The sequence below is a fragment of the Choloepus didactylus genome, chromosome 9 (genome assembly GCF_015220235.1).
Source record: "Choloepus didactylus isolate mChoDid1 chromosome 9, mChoDid1.pri, whole genome shotgun sequence".
Taxonomy (NCBI): Eukaryota; Metazoa; Chordata; class Mammalia; order Pilosa; family Megalonychidae; genus Choloepus; species Choloepus didactylus.
The window spans coordinates 66,134,903-66,150,114 of NC_051315.1; positions in this window are offsets into that span (position 1 = coordinate 66,134,903).

A 15,212-nucleotide genomic window follows, 5' to 3' on the forward strand; every position below is an offset into this window, starting at 1 on the left:
GTGAGAGAGAGAGAGAGAGTGAGAGAGAGAGAGAGAGTGAGAGAGAGAGAGAGAGAGAGTGAGAGAGAGAGAATGTGCCTGTGTGAGATAATTTTTTCCTTTAGAGGGGGAAGAAAAAGGAACAAACACATATACAGGGATATTTCTCTTTTGATTAAGAATGAGTTTTCAGAAGATTCCTACTCTCAACCTTTCCATAATCCTAGGAGGTCCTAGCTTTCAGTCATTGTCATGTGAGGTTCAATTTATCCTATTTCATAGTAGTTTTTATATTTACTTAAAAGACCAGTTTTAATAGGATTAGTTTAACAAGCATAATATTTGCATTTTATGTTTTATTTCTCTTCTCTGTATTACATCATCCAGTCAGATCTATTTAAGGCATGTAGGACAATAGACACTATTTAAATATTAGTTTCATGACTAAGATACTAAGATCATTTAACAGTTTGGAAAGGGAGAGCTCTGTTGGTTTAAATGTCTTTTTTGCCCAAAAGCTATGGAAGCAATTGTATAGAAGACTAGAAATATTGCCCCTGTGTATAAGTAGGTGCTGACCTAATCAAAAACACTTCAAAAAGCCAGATCTGGCACATTTCTTTCTACAGAAGCTCTTGGTTAAAACCATTTTGTTTAACAGAATCTTGTAGGACAATATTCTCAAAATGAGGAAAAACAGAATGTTCTGTTACAGTGGGTGAACTAGCTCTGAAATTTTAAAATAAATTTTTAAATTATTTTGTAAGGTATGGTCTCTTTAATGGAATCTCAGTCTCCATGGAATGGGGTGGCTTTAAATGACTCATTCATAGGGCCAATAAAAAATGGTGGGCCACTGAAATCTCTGATCCTTTCTGGAGCAACAGGGAACATAGAGTCCATCATATATATGGTTAATCAGATCTCTGTGGTACTTCTAAAAAAATTACATAGAGTAAGGCTTATCATTTACAGCTGTTTAGGAAGAACGTCTGCGATATGGACAGCCCAGTTTTGAAGATAATGGATTTATGCCTTTCAGGAAACCAAATGTGTGATCACTTGGACCAGAATCTGTTAGGTATCATGTTGCTATTTCTTCCCTTTCTTCCCCATCTTAGGTCACATGTCAAATATGAACGTCACCCAGAGCCCCAGGTGATCCTAGGCTATCCCGGCTGTGCAGCTGTGCAGGGCTTGACCTTGAAGGACAGATGGCATCAGGGGGAATTCTTTTATACCTTACACTAGCCAGAGCTCAGCTTCTTACATTTCTGTCTACAGACGACAAAAGGCTTTCATTGTGTGCTGCTTTCTGATGCATGCTTAAAACCAAGTTGAGCACATAAAAAGGAAGAAGAGGCAGAAATTCACTCACTGTGCTCTTTGAATAAGAATGAACATTTTGATGGAAATAAAGGGGGAAGAGAAATAGATTAAAAAAAATCTTTATACACTCTCTTCCAAAATTGTGATTTAATGTTTATTTCATGATAGTTATAATTCTCCATTCATTCCATCATACATTTGCTTTATGTTCCGGATTACACAAAAGATAGTTATTTTACATTATTTAATACAAATTGTATTTTTCTGCATTTGATCTCTTTTTCTCATTTGAATAATATTCACCAGCCCCAAATCTTCCCTTAGGCAGTTGACTGACTCTAGGACATGGCATGTATTCATGGGTTGCCCACCCATTTTTTCCTTTTTTCAAATAGAATACTTTCATAGACCTCCTTCTCTCTAGTGTTACGAGATTCTTTGAGGTATTATCTAATTTCAGAACTAAGACTTAATTGTGTCCTCTTCAGGAGGCCTAAACTAATGCTTGTGCTGTTCTAATGAGTACATCATCCCACCATGTACTCACATCAGTCCTTCTGACCCATCATACTTCTGAAAAGTACAAAGCAACATTTCTGAAATTTAGCTGTTGATTTGATTACATAGAGGTTATGTGGTTGGATGAAAATAAAGTTAATAGCTAACGTTTACTGTGTGTTTTTATGTCCCAGGCATTGTTCTAAATACTTAATGTTTATTTAATCTTCGTAATACCTAGAGGAGGTAGATGGCATTATTGTTTTCTCTGTTTTGCAAATGAGGAAATCAAGGCACCGGGAGGTCATGGAACTTTTCTAAGGTCACTGGACAAGTCAGTGGTCAGGATTTGAACTCAGGCAGTCTAACTCGAGAGTCCACATTTTTATCCACTATGCCGTGCTTCAGAGAATGGTCTTATAAGTCATTCTGAAAGCTATATTCTAGGCAGTGTGTGGGGTGGAAAGAACACTGGAATAGGAGCCAAAGGACTTTCAGCCTGATTTTGTGACTAATTAGTTGTACAAACTTGGACAAGTCAACCTCTCTGGGAAAAGCTAGGCAGAAATCCATTACATTAAGTCCTTTTATAAGCAGTTTATTTGTTTACTGTGAGGCCATGTAAGCAAAGGTATTAGGAGCAACATTAAATAGAAGTTCTGGGGCCAGATGTTGTGGCTGACACAGGGTTTCATGCAGAATTTCCTGGACTGAGTCCCCTGTTTTTTACCAGATGTGAGATGGGGGCAAGTTGGTCCCTCTTCCAGAGCCTCCATTTTCCATCTGTAAAATAAAGATAAAAAAAATGTGTCCCCTCATAGGATTGGTAAGGCTAGGTGAGCAAGTGTACTTAAAGCATTTAGTGGAGCATATACATGCTTCTGTATACGACCCCATGAGGTGACGATTATTCCCATTATGCAGAACAATACACTGAGGAAGAGACAAGTTTAAATAACTTGCCCAAGGATATTCAGCTTGTAAGTGGTGGAGTCACTTTGGGGCATATGGCCTGGGTATTTTACCAGTACACCTTCTCTCAGGACTGAGAGGCCACTGCATGTTATCTATTACCTGAGCTAAAGCCCCTCCTCCAGGATATCCTCAACCTTCTCCAATTCAGCAGCCAAAGGGTTAAGCCAGTACCTTCAGAGGAGGCCTCAGCACTAGACCTATAATTCTTTCTGATTGGCCAGGGCCTGCCTCTGTTCTGATTGTTCAGTGCTACACACACACACACACACACACACACACAATCACTGAGCCTTCCAAGGGGGTAAAGTGGATTGACTTCTGTTTCCTTACAACTTGCAAGTTCTACAGCTTAGTAGGCAGCCATGCTCCTAATTCCACCCCACCCTCCCCACCCCTTATAGCTACTTTCTGATTTTATACACAATACGGAGGATTAAAGTTACGCAAATCAACTACTGGTAGGAATGGCCTTAGGACGCATTGAAATATGTCATGTAATATGTCAAGTGATGAAAAAAAATTAAATGTTGTACCCAGGAAAATAGAACATGGGGAGACAGAAACAATGTTGCATCTTTAGGACGTAAGTTGGAATAGAAGAGTGATGGGGATTTAATGCCCAGATTTCACTATGTGTTAAATGTGAATTTATCTTTATCGAAGGCTTCAGAACGCTCTTAACCTTTGAACTCCTGTGCCCTCCTAGAGAGGGTTGCAAAGCCATTTGTGACTTTTAGTGTTTGCAGCAGTTTTTCTAAAAATACTTTTTCTTCCTAATTGACAGGTAGGATATCTAATTTTCAGAATAGCAGGATTCCTATATTTTGCTACTTGCCTGATTTCTCAAATGCACCGTATCACTCTCTAATTGACTCTAACAGACACATGACTTCAGTCTATTTGGGTTCCTCTTTGGCTAAGAAGGGTGGCAATAAAAGTTACCAGTTGGCACCTTTGTGGGGACACCTTCCACCCAGGGACCCTCTTTTAGTTTTCAGGTTTCACAGTGATGCTGATCTGAGTCAGTGCTACTGGAAACCAGGCTCTTTTGTAAAATGCTCCAGATTCCTAGTTATTTCCCACTGCTATCTCTTCAACATTGAACATCTCAGGAGCCAAAACCAAGAGCTGCACCGTTTCTTTGTGAGACAGGCCTCTATCCACAGAGGAACGACACAGAGGCTTCCCCCCATCGTGGCCCACGTAATTTATTTACAACGGAATCTCTAGCCTTGCCTCACTAGTATCTTGTCTTTCAGGCATCCTGCTCTTCCCTTTGTCCCGTGCGTGCTGGGATTAGTAGGGAGGAATCACCCAGAAGGAGGCGTCTTGAGCATGGCAAGGTCCTTTGAGATGAGCTAAGGATTCATGTCTTGACTGTAGTTTCCTGGGTTTTAAACTTCCTCTGTAGTCTTGCGATGCTTGATAAAGATAGCAAAATAATGTGTTGGTAAATAAATATTACCACATGCTGTAAATACAAAAGCAGTTTTTTCTTCACTTGGTAATGTTAGAAAATGTGCAATCATAGTATTTAATTTGCACCAGTAGGTGGGAGCCCCGGATCCTTCATTACGTCTCTAAATCTGATTTTTGTTTGTGACCAGCATGAACACTGACCTTTGCCCCTTTGAATGATCTTTCCGTCTCCCAGAAAGTTCATGAAAAGGTCATGGAGCTGCACTGACTTCCTCTGTATGTGCATGGACGTGTCTTTGCTATTGATCTGGTAAAAGACCTTGCTTTGTCCATTCAGTGGTTTTGTTCACTTTATTTTTAATGGAGACCTGATCAGTAATTATAGATTTTTTCCACTGGAATTCACACCTGAGTAAGTGCAGAAAGCTTACCTCATTTCATGCTGGTTATTTAGTCTGTATTTTACCTTGGCCATAACTCTCAATTAAATGAATTTCTCAAACCTGTAACAAAGTGAAATATGGCACTTACTGGTCACAAGTTCAAAGCAGGAAAGAGAAAAAATGGCTTAATAGCTGGAAATAAAAACACTGTGAATTTTTCTTATGGATTCCTTCATGTCAAATTCAGATCATGAGTGACTCTGAGTTTTCCCTTTAGATCATCTTGGCATGATCGAGGAGGAAAAATAAAAATGATTTCTAGTTTATTCTTGAGGTGATTCTTTCTTTTGGTGCTGCCTGTCACTGTAAAAGGGGTTATGAATCTCCAGCAACCTGTATTACAGACACCATCAGCGGGTGTAGGCGCCGGTTTTCAAATCAGACCGCAGTACTGGAACAGTGGGAGGGTTTTAAATCTCTACTAGAAAACTACTGCCGTTTACAAACAACAAGGATTGTACTGAAATGGTGAAAAATGCATGTGCGTCATATTTAGAATGATTGCATGGGGGGGATATAACAATACTTTTCAAGACTGTAAGCAATATGTATATTGATATCTTGTGCTATTTATCTTGTAGATATACAGCACTGGAAGTTCTTGGCTGCTGGCTCTTAGGCTTGTAGCACAGAGAAGGAAAGATCCCGAGGTTTGTCACTGCCGTATATCACTGCAGCTGTGCCCTTTGATTACACTGGGGTGCCACCAGTCATTAATAATGGGGAAAGCTTTTTGTCTGCAGTTGTGTTGGCGGTAGTCCTTTCTTAACACCTAGGCATCTTGGTGTGGTAAGAAAGGTAGATTAAAGATGAGGCTTATTTATTTCACAATCACACTTGCGAACACAGAGGCGACCTTTTCACAGCCATCTAGGAACGTGTATTTTTTTTTTCCTTGTCCTATAAACTTGAAACATTTTCATATTTTGCATTTGCTCAAGGGAATCCAGTCATTAAGTCTCACTTGAACAAACACTATGAACACACTGTAATTACAATTTTAATTCCATCACTGTCACACTCATTTGGCTACCAGAGGGTTACAAGACAAGCTATCCTCCAAGAGGAAAATGGTTGTACAGCTTTAAAATTCCAGGTGTGTTCATGGTTGAAGATTTCTTGAAGAGCATAATGTGAATGGAATTTGCAAAGTAGAATCCTTTCCTACGTTGGAAAGACAGCATGGTCAAGTGTGATGCTCAGGGAGTGCTGGCAGCTGGTTTTCCAGGCAGTAGTGTTTTCCCATCAAAAGTCTTCTGAAAGTTGACTGATTCCAGTCACACTAAACTAACTCACAAGAAATGGGTTTATGAATGCCACCTTCCTAGGTCAAAAGTTACAACTTTTTAAAGGTGAGGTAAAATGGTCACACTGTGTTGGTTTTACCTCTATTTCATTTCTGCTGTCACTAGAACCCATTAGGACCCCTTGTTTCTTGCCTACACTATTACTGTAGCCTCATCAGTTGGTAGCTTGCCTCTGGTCCAGCTTCTCTTAATTCAGAATCTTTCAAAGTGTGAGATGTTCACAACCCATTAGTGGTGGTAAAATCAATTTAGTCTTTCCCCATCATGTTGAAAAAAAAAAAAGATAGAACAGACTGGAACAAAGCATATTGCAACACACTGCATGGAGTAAGGGTGACTATTATTGCCTGAAGCTCTTTCCTTCAGTTTGTGTGTGTATGTGCACACACAAGTGCACATGCATGCACACTCTTAACATGTCTACAGATAAAATGTATTTCTGTGGGTTTTGGTCAAAAAAGTTTTAAAACCTCTGCTCGAATCTATTGTTTTCCAAAGTATTTGATGCTTTCAGGCAATTTAGGCACATAACATTGGATCACATGATGAGAAAATTATTGCCTTTTCAATTCTTTATCCAATCTATGTAATTGGATCAGAAAGATAGTTACGGTGTGGTGCTGGTATATCTTTAACACCCACTGACACTTGGTAAACTACTTCCCCTTCTTTCTTTAACAAAATGAGAATACTCCTCAGGTTCAAAGCTTTTGACAGGAAAAGTATCTGGATCGAACTTTATGACTGTTTTATTAATATTACTTCCATTGTGCTCATTTTAAAGGCAAATGACACAGACTTTACATTTACACTTGGGAAATAAAGTTTGCTTTAAAAATAATTCTACTTTTAAGTAAAAAAGGCATCAACTTAAAAAATGTTAAGTAATTTAGTGTACATGATTAGGGCAAAAGTTTGTGTTGGTCATATACAAATTGCTAAAGGTGTTACTAAAGTTGGGGCAAAACTTAAATCAGTTTTTAAAGCTACTGCCAGAATAATCGTTCTAAGATACAAATCAAATGCTGTCATTGCCTCTATTTAAAATCACTCAGTATTGTTCCACTGCCTCCAGGTGGGACTCCTACCTCCTCTTCCAAGCTCATCTCCTCTACAACCGTCCTCATCACAGAACCAAAAAATGTCACTCTGGGTTCCTCCTCGCCTCGATCTTTGCTGATTCTGCCCCTAGTGCAGAGATGCTAATCCCCTCGGCCCTCCTGGTGACGCCTCCTCACCCCTCAAGGCTCAGCACTATTCTCCAGATCCTTTCCTAGCAGACAGGCTCTGCATTCTTCCTTCTGCAGCACCTCATTCATATCACTGGGATGCCATTTATTACAAAGACCCTAAGATGTTTCTGTCATTTTTATTTACCCTAAAGCACAAAGTGCTTTATTCATCTTTGTCTCTTAATTGCCTAAGATGATTCTTGGTGTGCAAAAATACATTTGAGAATGAATACATTTCTCAAAATGGAAGGTAAAATTGACCTGAGACCAGAATCAGACATACTTTAGGACCAAATTACAAATGAAAAGTTTGCTTTGTCAGCACAGAGAAGGCCAAAGGGAATTTGAAATTAATAACAGTAATAGTGTTATTAACCAACATTTTGTAAGTGTTTCCAGTGTGCCCGGCCTTCCATGTTCATTATCTCACTGAGGAGCTATCAATGTCCTCAGTGTGGAAAGAGATGCTCAGGCAAAGTAACTCGTCCAAGGCTAACAGCTGCTTGGCTGGGGAGGTAGGATCCAGACCCAGGGCTCTCAGCCCCACAGCCAGCCCCAGACCACTGCAAAAGATCCATCAATTGCTTTTCTACCATTTAGGGTGAGTAGGGTTGGCATGGAGAACCTGTTGCCCTCACTCTGCCCCTCTGGGTCCCAGTGCACCTTTCTAGTGCAAACAGCCCTGGTCTCTGCATAGCTCCGTCTCACAGGCTTCTCTAGCACTCTCCCTCCCTGGCTCCTGGCCCTTACAGTAATTCCCTAAACTTGATTCTGCTCCCTTGGCCCTGACCACAGGCTTCCCTAGTAACTCTTCTCGATCCGGGGAGCAGCATCAAGTACTGGTTATGAGCAGAACTGTTGCCAGGCTGCTGCGAGGTGGCTCTCAGCTGTTTGATTTTGGGTAAATTACTTAACCTCTCTGTGCTTGCACCACCTCAAGATTAAATGAGCTATTATTTCAAAAGTGCTTAGAATGTGTCTGACACATAGTAAATATTATGACTGCTTGTTAAACAAAGTGCCAACTTTCTGGATTGTTTCATTTCCTACTGTTCCAGGCAACATCTTGCTCCATCCAGTTCCATCAGAGCCTCTTCCTTTTAGATGCCTCATAAAGGCTGTTAGTCACTTGAATTTGTTTGTCAGAATGGCATCTGCCTTCTGGTATGCTACAGTTTTTCTCATTGTAAAACAATTCTTGATTTGGGGCTGTTACTCTACTAGGTGCTATAGGGAAAGAATAGATGAATAATATACAGGCTTTGTCCTTGGGGAGCTTAAAATTGGTCAAAAAGCAAAACAAAAAGTGTGTCTTTGTGGTGTGGCATTCTGGGAGCCCCCAACAAGGAAGGAAGAACAAGTTTGAATGGGGTGGGTGGGGTAGGCACTGAGGGTAGCACAGGACACCTAAAGACTGATCCTTTCCCTGGAGCAGTTAGCAGTTTAATATGCCCAATCCTAGAGGCACCCCAAACTCAGATATAACCTGGGCAGGGTTACTATCCAAGGGGTCTGAGCTAAAGGGATGTGGCAGTGCAGGGCACTGCAGTGGGGACTTCTGGGGACGGCAGCTCTTGGGGTCAGGATGATGCTTCAGTGTAGAGCACAGCGTCTGTCCAGGTCAGAATAAGGCTGATGTTTGCCCAGCATCCTTCCTGCTTATTGGCTAGTGTTCTGCCTGTTTGGTGCCCATGCTGTATTGACTGTTGAACCAGTCCTGGGGGAAGGTGGTGGCAGGAATGAGGAAGGAGACTAGGGTCCGGTCCAATCAGGGTTGTGATCCTTGCAAAGACCCTATGGAGAAACCAAATACCAGGGCAGAGGCCCGTCAGAGAACCACCCACACAAGAAGGGGTTTGTGTGAAGAGGCTGCATCTCTGGGTTCACTGAGTCCTAGGAAACTAGGCATGACATCCAGTGCCGGTCCATGCTCCTGCTGGGGAAGCTCCTCATATATGAGGGAGTCCTGGTTCTCATTAGTCCCCAATATGATCAGAGTAAGCCTAAAGGGCTACAGAGCAGGTAAGGAACTTTATGGTTCTATCATGGAGAACCAAATGCATTCCCAAATAGGATTTATGGCAGAATTCTAGATCAGGGCAATATGAGCTTCCCCAAACCAGGGATAGGTGTTTCAGCAGTGATTTCTTCTCATTGAGTGATCACAAGAGGAGTGGCAATAAACTGGACCTAGTAAGATGTAAGTATTGCTAGGATTTCAGTAAATAGAGATGGGACAGGAACACAATCCCTATGGAGGGAGAAGAGGGTGAGGAAGTACAAGGTGAGAAAGAGATGTATTTAGAAGGATTTAGGTTCGTAAGCTAGGAAAACTGGGCAGTAAAATTGGCACTGTCTTTAGAAATAATTGTGTTAATGTTCTCATTTGTAAACTCAAGTGGAATTCACTGCTTTTATACACCAAACCTCTGTTAGTAACTGAGACTCAGCATGTCAGTGGTTCTCTGTAAGGGAGCAGGTGGTGTGGTAGTGGTGGGGCAGAGATCAGAATGGATGAGGAAAGAGTCTAGTTTGAAAAGGCCATTGCCACATCCCAGCCCTAGATGTGACAATCATTTACTCCCTGCTCCTGAGGGGAACTTTTAGATGCTAGACCTCTATTTAGGTCAAACGTGGGTGTTGCATTTGACATGATCAAGGATCTCTTGTAGGCTCAGATTTCAGGACTGTCTTCTCTATGCTTGTTCATGCTGATAATGTCATCTCTATGTATGTAATATCATAAAGAGTTTGAAATGTTTTGGTTTATCCAAAGAGCATCTACTGCTTTTTCCATCTCATGATAGAATATTGGCATTAGCTAGGTAGATAATAAATTATAATCAATTCCAATAACTATGTGTTACATACTTAACGTGGGCAAGGAAGGCAATGGGCCAAGAGTGCATGAGCTATAAATGAGTATGATGTGGTCCCTTGCTTTAAGGAACTCACTATCTAGTGGGAGTAGTACTCAAACACCCGAATATGTGAGGAAGTGTAACATAATTGTTAAGAGAGTGGGCTCTAGACAGTGGTATGTGTTTAAATGCTTAACAACCAATGATGTGGAACAAAATGGGGGAGGGTGTCCTGATGTGTGGTGCATGCCTATTTCCATGGTATAAATACTCTGACCCTAGCTTATTTCAAGCTGCCAACATGGCATCACTGAACTCAGAGTTGGGAAGATGTGCTAACAGTGGGCTCTCGCAAGCTGGTGGGAGCTTGCTCCAGCACACTGCTGCCTCTAGAGGTAGTCTGTCTAGCCCTGAGTGTCAGCGTTGGCTCTTAAGAAACTGGTACAGGATTCATAATTCCCTTATGCTTTAGTGTCTTCATCTGAAAAGTGGAATGATAGTAGTACTTGTCTCATAGAATTATGAGTGTTCTATAAGACAAGCCAGGCAAAGCATTTAGAACAATGCCTGGTGCATGACCTCAATGAGTGTGTGCTACAATTATTACTATTATATAATTATTATGTAATTATTCTAATTCAATACAAGGAGGTTGGAGAGATGCTTCTGAAGGATTCAAGAAGAAGGCATATTTTTTTCTAAGTTGTTACAGGTCAGTAATAATTCTCCAGGTAAAGATGATGGGAGTAGTGGAAAGGGGATTTAAGAGCTGGGGACACTGTCCCAAGCCAGGCAGGAAAGAAAGTGCCGGTTATGTTCTGAAAATGCCATGTAAATCAGTTTGACTGGAATATAAGTTGCCTATATAGGAGCAGGGGAACCCTGTGCTGAGGAATTAGGATGGGTCATGTTGTGGGGGGTCTTGAATGCCAGAGAAGGTTGGATTTACTTTAGGGTATAGTGGATCCCCTATTTAGAGGCAGAAGAGTGACACAAGGCCTGGTATTTCTAACAAAACTTCTCTAAATTAAGGGTGACATGAATGTCCAAGTGAAGCGAGGTTACTGCTTTAAATCACCCCTTGGGGAAGCATGTTTATTCCATCGTTAAAAACAAATAATGGCTGGCTCCAATCAAGTCTGGCATTTGACTAAAGACCATCGAGCCAGACTCTGAGGTTCAATTTATTGTGCAGTACTCCATCTGGAAACACAATTGGGACAATGAAAGTTTTCAAATGGATATATCTTCTGTAATCATTAACACACATCAACAAAATTTCTTATCTCGGTATGTTACAGAGATATATGATATCACCAAGTGGGGTCTGCAGTTCACAGAATCACTAATACAAAATAAATTGCTGCCCTTTTGAAGTGACTTGCAAACAGAACTTTCTCAAATATTATAGGATAAGAGGAGAGTATTCCTTTCTACAGAGTTGATTGAGGGAAAAATTGCTCAGTTGATGTTGTTTTCCAGAATGTCACCTCTTTAGAAAACACTTTATTTCAAAATGGTTCATTTGCTCTGGATCTAATTCCTATCATATCAGGCTTTGTTTTGTAAACAGTGTTCAAAAGAGCGAAATTTCGCTTAGCAGCTTACAAATTGCTCCTAAACCACATTATTTTTATAATTGCCTTAACGTGGTTGTGCTATTTACCAATGTGAAATGCACACTCACAAACATCCTCACAGTAGCCCTATGAGATGGGGCGCACAGGAGTTTTGAGTTAGAAGGGACATGTGAGATCAAGTCAATGGCCCTCATTCTTCATTCAGTCAGTCAACAAATATTTGTCATATGTATCTTTGACCAGAATGATGCCAGGATTACCAGTGGTGAATAAGAGAGAGGAGGTTCCTCTTTCAAGAAATTTACATTCTCAGTGGGAGATAGACAATAAACAAATAAACAAATAAATTATCAAGATAATAAAAGATTGTGGTAGGTGCTCTGTGGGAAATAAACAGGGTTCTGTGCTAGAGAGGGGTTGGGTGGAAAATTGTGCTTTAGAGATCATTGTCAGGAGATGACATTTGAACTGAAACTTGAACAATAAGAAAGAGCCAGTCATGGGAAGACCTTGGGGCAGAGCATTCCAGACAGACAGAGCAGCAAGTGCCAAGGCCAGCAGTGAGCTTGGCCCGGTTAAGGAAACAAAGGAGGCCAGTGTGGTTGAGTGAAATGAGCAAAGGGGAGAGTGGTACAAGATGAAGGGGGAGACATGGATGAGGACCAGATCCTGAGGACTTTGAATTTCAATCTAAGTCATCGATGGCTTTTAAGCAGAGGAGAGATATGAATCTTCTGGGTGGAGAACGGACTGTAAAGGTACCAAGAGTTAGGCAGTGAGACCAGCTAGGAAACTGAAACCCAAAAGGAAAATAACTAGCTGGTGGCAGAAGCAGTTCTAGAACCCAGGTTTTCTGCCTCAGCTCCAGTGTTCTTGTCATTTTGCAAGTAAGGAAATGTATAAGGGATTTTAATTATTCTTTATCCATGAGCATCTGGATTTCCCAGTCTTCAGAAAAAATATTATGTAGAGCCCTTTATGGTGTGTGTGAATGTGTGTGTGTGTGTGTGTGTGTGTGTGTGTGTGTGTTTGTGGTTGAAAACTTAAGAGCAGTCTCACAGCCCTTGCATCGTCTTGTCTGTAATTCCAATCATCAAGCACACACTACGTAGTCCCTGGGTATGTGGGGTGGCAGACACACTTTGTTGTCTGTCTAATCTCCATTATTTTCCTCCTTCCTTGCCCACAGATCTTTTATTTTGCTCAAGGTGGTACTGGATCCAGCTAACACCTCTTTTTCAGCTTCCTTTGCAGCTAAAGATGTTCATGTAACCTAGTTTTGACCAAGTGAAATTTTGCTGAGGACTCCAAGGAAAGTTTTAATTTCCTGATGTAGGCCCCACTTCTTCCTACATCCTTGCCCTTTTTTCTTTCTTGTGTGAAATCTCGAGGATGAAGGCCATGGGTTAAGATGGTAGAACATGAAGCTGGAAGGAGACTGGTCCTGATGATTTCTAAAAGCTGCTGCACCAACTCGGCACGTGTTACTCCTGCCCTTCATGACATCTGAAAAAATATTTATTAAGCCACTGTATTTGGATTTTTGTTAAATGCAGCTGAATACATCTGAACTGATCCACTGGCCTGGAAGGAAATAGAGATAGATTAATGTACCATGGCTCCAGTCCACTGTAAACAGCTCATCAAAATATGAGAAGGAATGAATTAAATGCTAGAGTCAGGAAAAGTAAGAGCTGTGGATTTTCCTAAACAAAGGAGATATTTTTCTAAACAAGGTTATAGTATTATGTTTTTAAGAGGAATTATGCCACCAGCTTTTACAATACAATTTCCCACTCATGTAGGCTCAAGAATTAAGGAGTCCTAGGACCAGGGACATTTGAATTACACCAGGAGAAGGAGCCCTGGGAAATGTCCAAATTAACCTACAGTTAGTCATCTGCAAATTAACTTAAAGAGATGTCAAGAGTTCTAGACAAGTTCGAGCCTCCTTTGCAGGTTGCAGATCTTTCTGAGGTTGCATCTGGAGTCAGCTTGCAGGGCTCTTGGTACCTTTCTTTTTAATTAGCCTCATAGCTTCCTCCTTGGATACTCAAACCCAGAATGGTGATGAGTTTCCCTGGACTACCCCATTCTCTCCATGGCTAACCAAAGAGAGCTTTCTGTGTCATTTCTTCTCATGAATACCTGAAAACACCATCTGGCCCTATTCCAGTCTTTTGACAGCTTATTCAGGGGCACTATTTGGGTCATGAAGCAAAGAATGTACTCATGTTCTCACTTTCCCACATTAAAGTTGCTCTTTCAATATGCATTTTCTCTCTTAATCATAGGCACAAATAGACATTAAACTCTATAAACTTGAGGGCAAGGTATATTAGTAATTATTACGATGCAATTGCAAGCCCCAGAACAGCATTAAGTACTCTGTGTTGTTCCATAAATATTCATTGTATGTCTGACTCATGAACTCAGATGGAGTTCTCACACCTTCCATAGAAAATGCTGGATAACAGTTCATTAAGCAGGTTTATAGGGGCAAGAGGAACCCAAGGCTCCCCACTTCCCCTAAAAGTGCCCCAAATCATGGCCAGTGAATACCCTCCTTGAGTAGTCTAACCCTGGACTAGACTAAGACATCAAAATGGGCATTATCTATAGCAACCAGCTATGACATTGAAAAAGTACTTTCACTATCTAGGCTTCTTGATCTTCTTGTATTATCCATCCATCAATCCATCCACATAGCACACATTTATTGTGTTTTGTTTTCACTTATTCTAAAATGCCTTTAGCTTGCAGAGTATCTGGAAAATAAAGCATTGGAAGGTTACAAAGAGAGCCTGACCATGAACTAGCAGTCTCATACAGCCACAACCCTGCAGGCCCGAGTGCTATTCTAGGAGACCATTTGTGGCGCTGGCTCAATTACTTTCCAAGGGGTTACATGCTGAGTGATGGGAGCACCTTCACATGTTTCAGTATTTACAATATCCCTGCTTAAGCAAATTACATTTTGGTACTAAAAACAGAATTTGTATGAGACCTGAAAACTGGCCATGCCTCATGTTTGGGGAATATCATGCAGTCACCAAGTTAATTTATTTTTCTTTAAAAAAATACGTCTTTACATATTTCTTGGTGTTTCTTGGCTTCTTGTAAAAAATAGTATCATGTGAAACACTGGCTTTGTGGTCATTACTGGTTCTGAGGTGGTGATTTGCGATGATTTTCAAGCTTGGGTGGGGGGAGAGGAGGAAGGGGTCTCTGAGTCTGTCATCAGGCAGCAGGGATATACTTCTTAAAAATGCACATCGTTTTGAAAATTTGGTTTCCCATCACCATTTATATCCTGAGGAATAGATCTGTCCCTCATTCCGCAGCAGTGTTTCGTGACATTTGGATTTACAATGTTCAAGTTGAAGTCTCTAGCCCCTTGCAGTCTGTCAAAAACAGCTTTTTTGTCCATTTATTTTTGTCTTCCACACTCAGTCTGAATATCTTTTGTAAATTTATACTTGACAAGCCTCGTATTTCAGTAGCTGGCTTCAGTTTCACAGTCTACCTTGCTAGCTTGGTTACATTAGCTGAAACAACAAATTTAATCCATGATGTCAATAGTAAATTA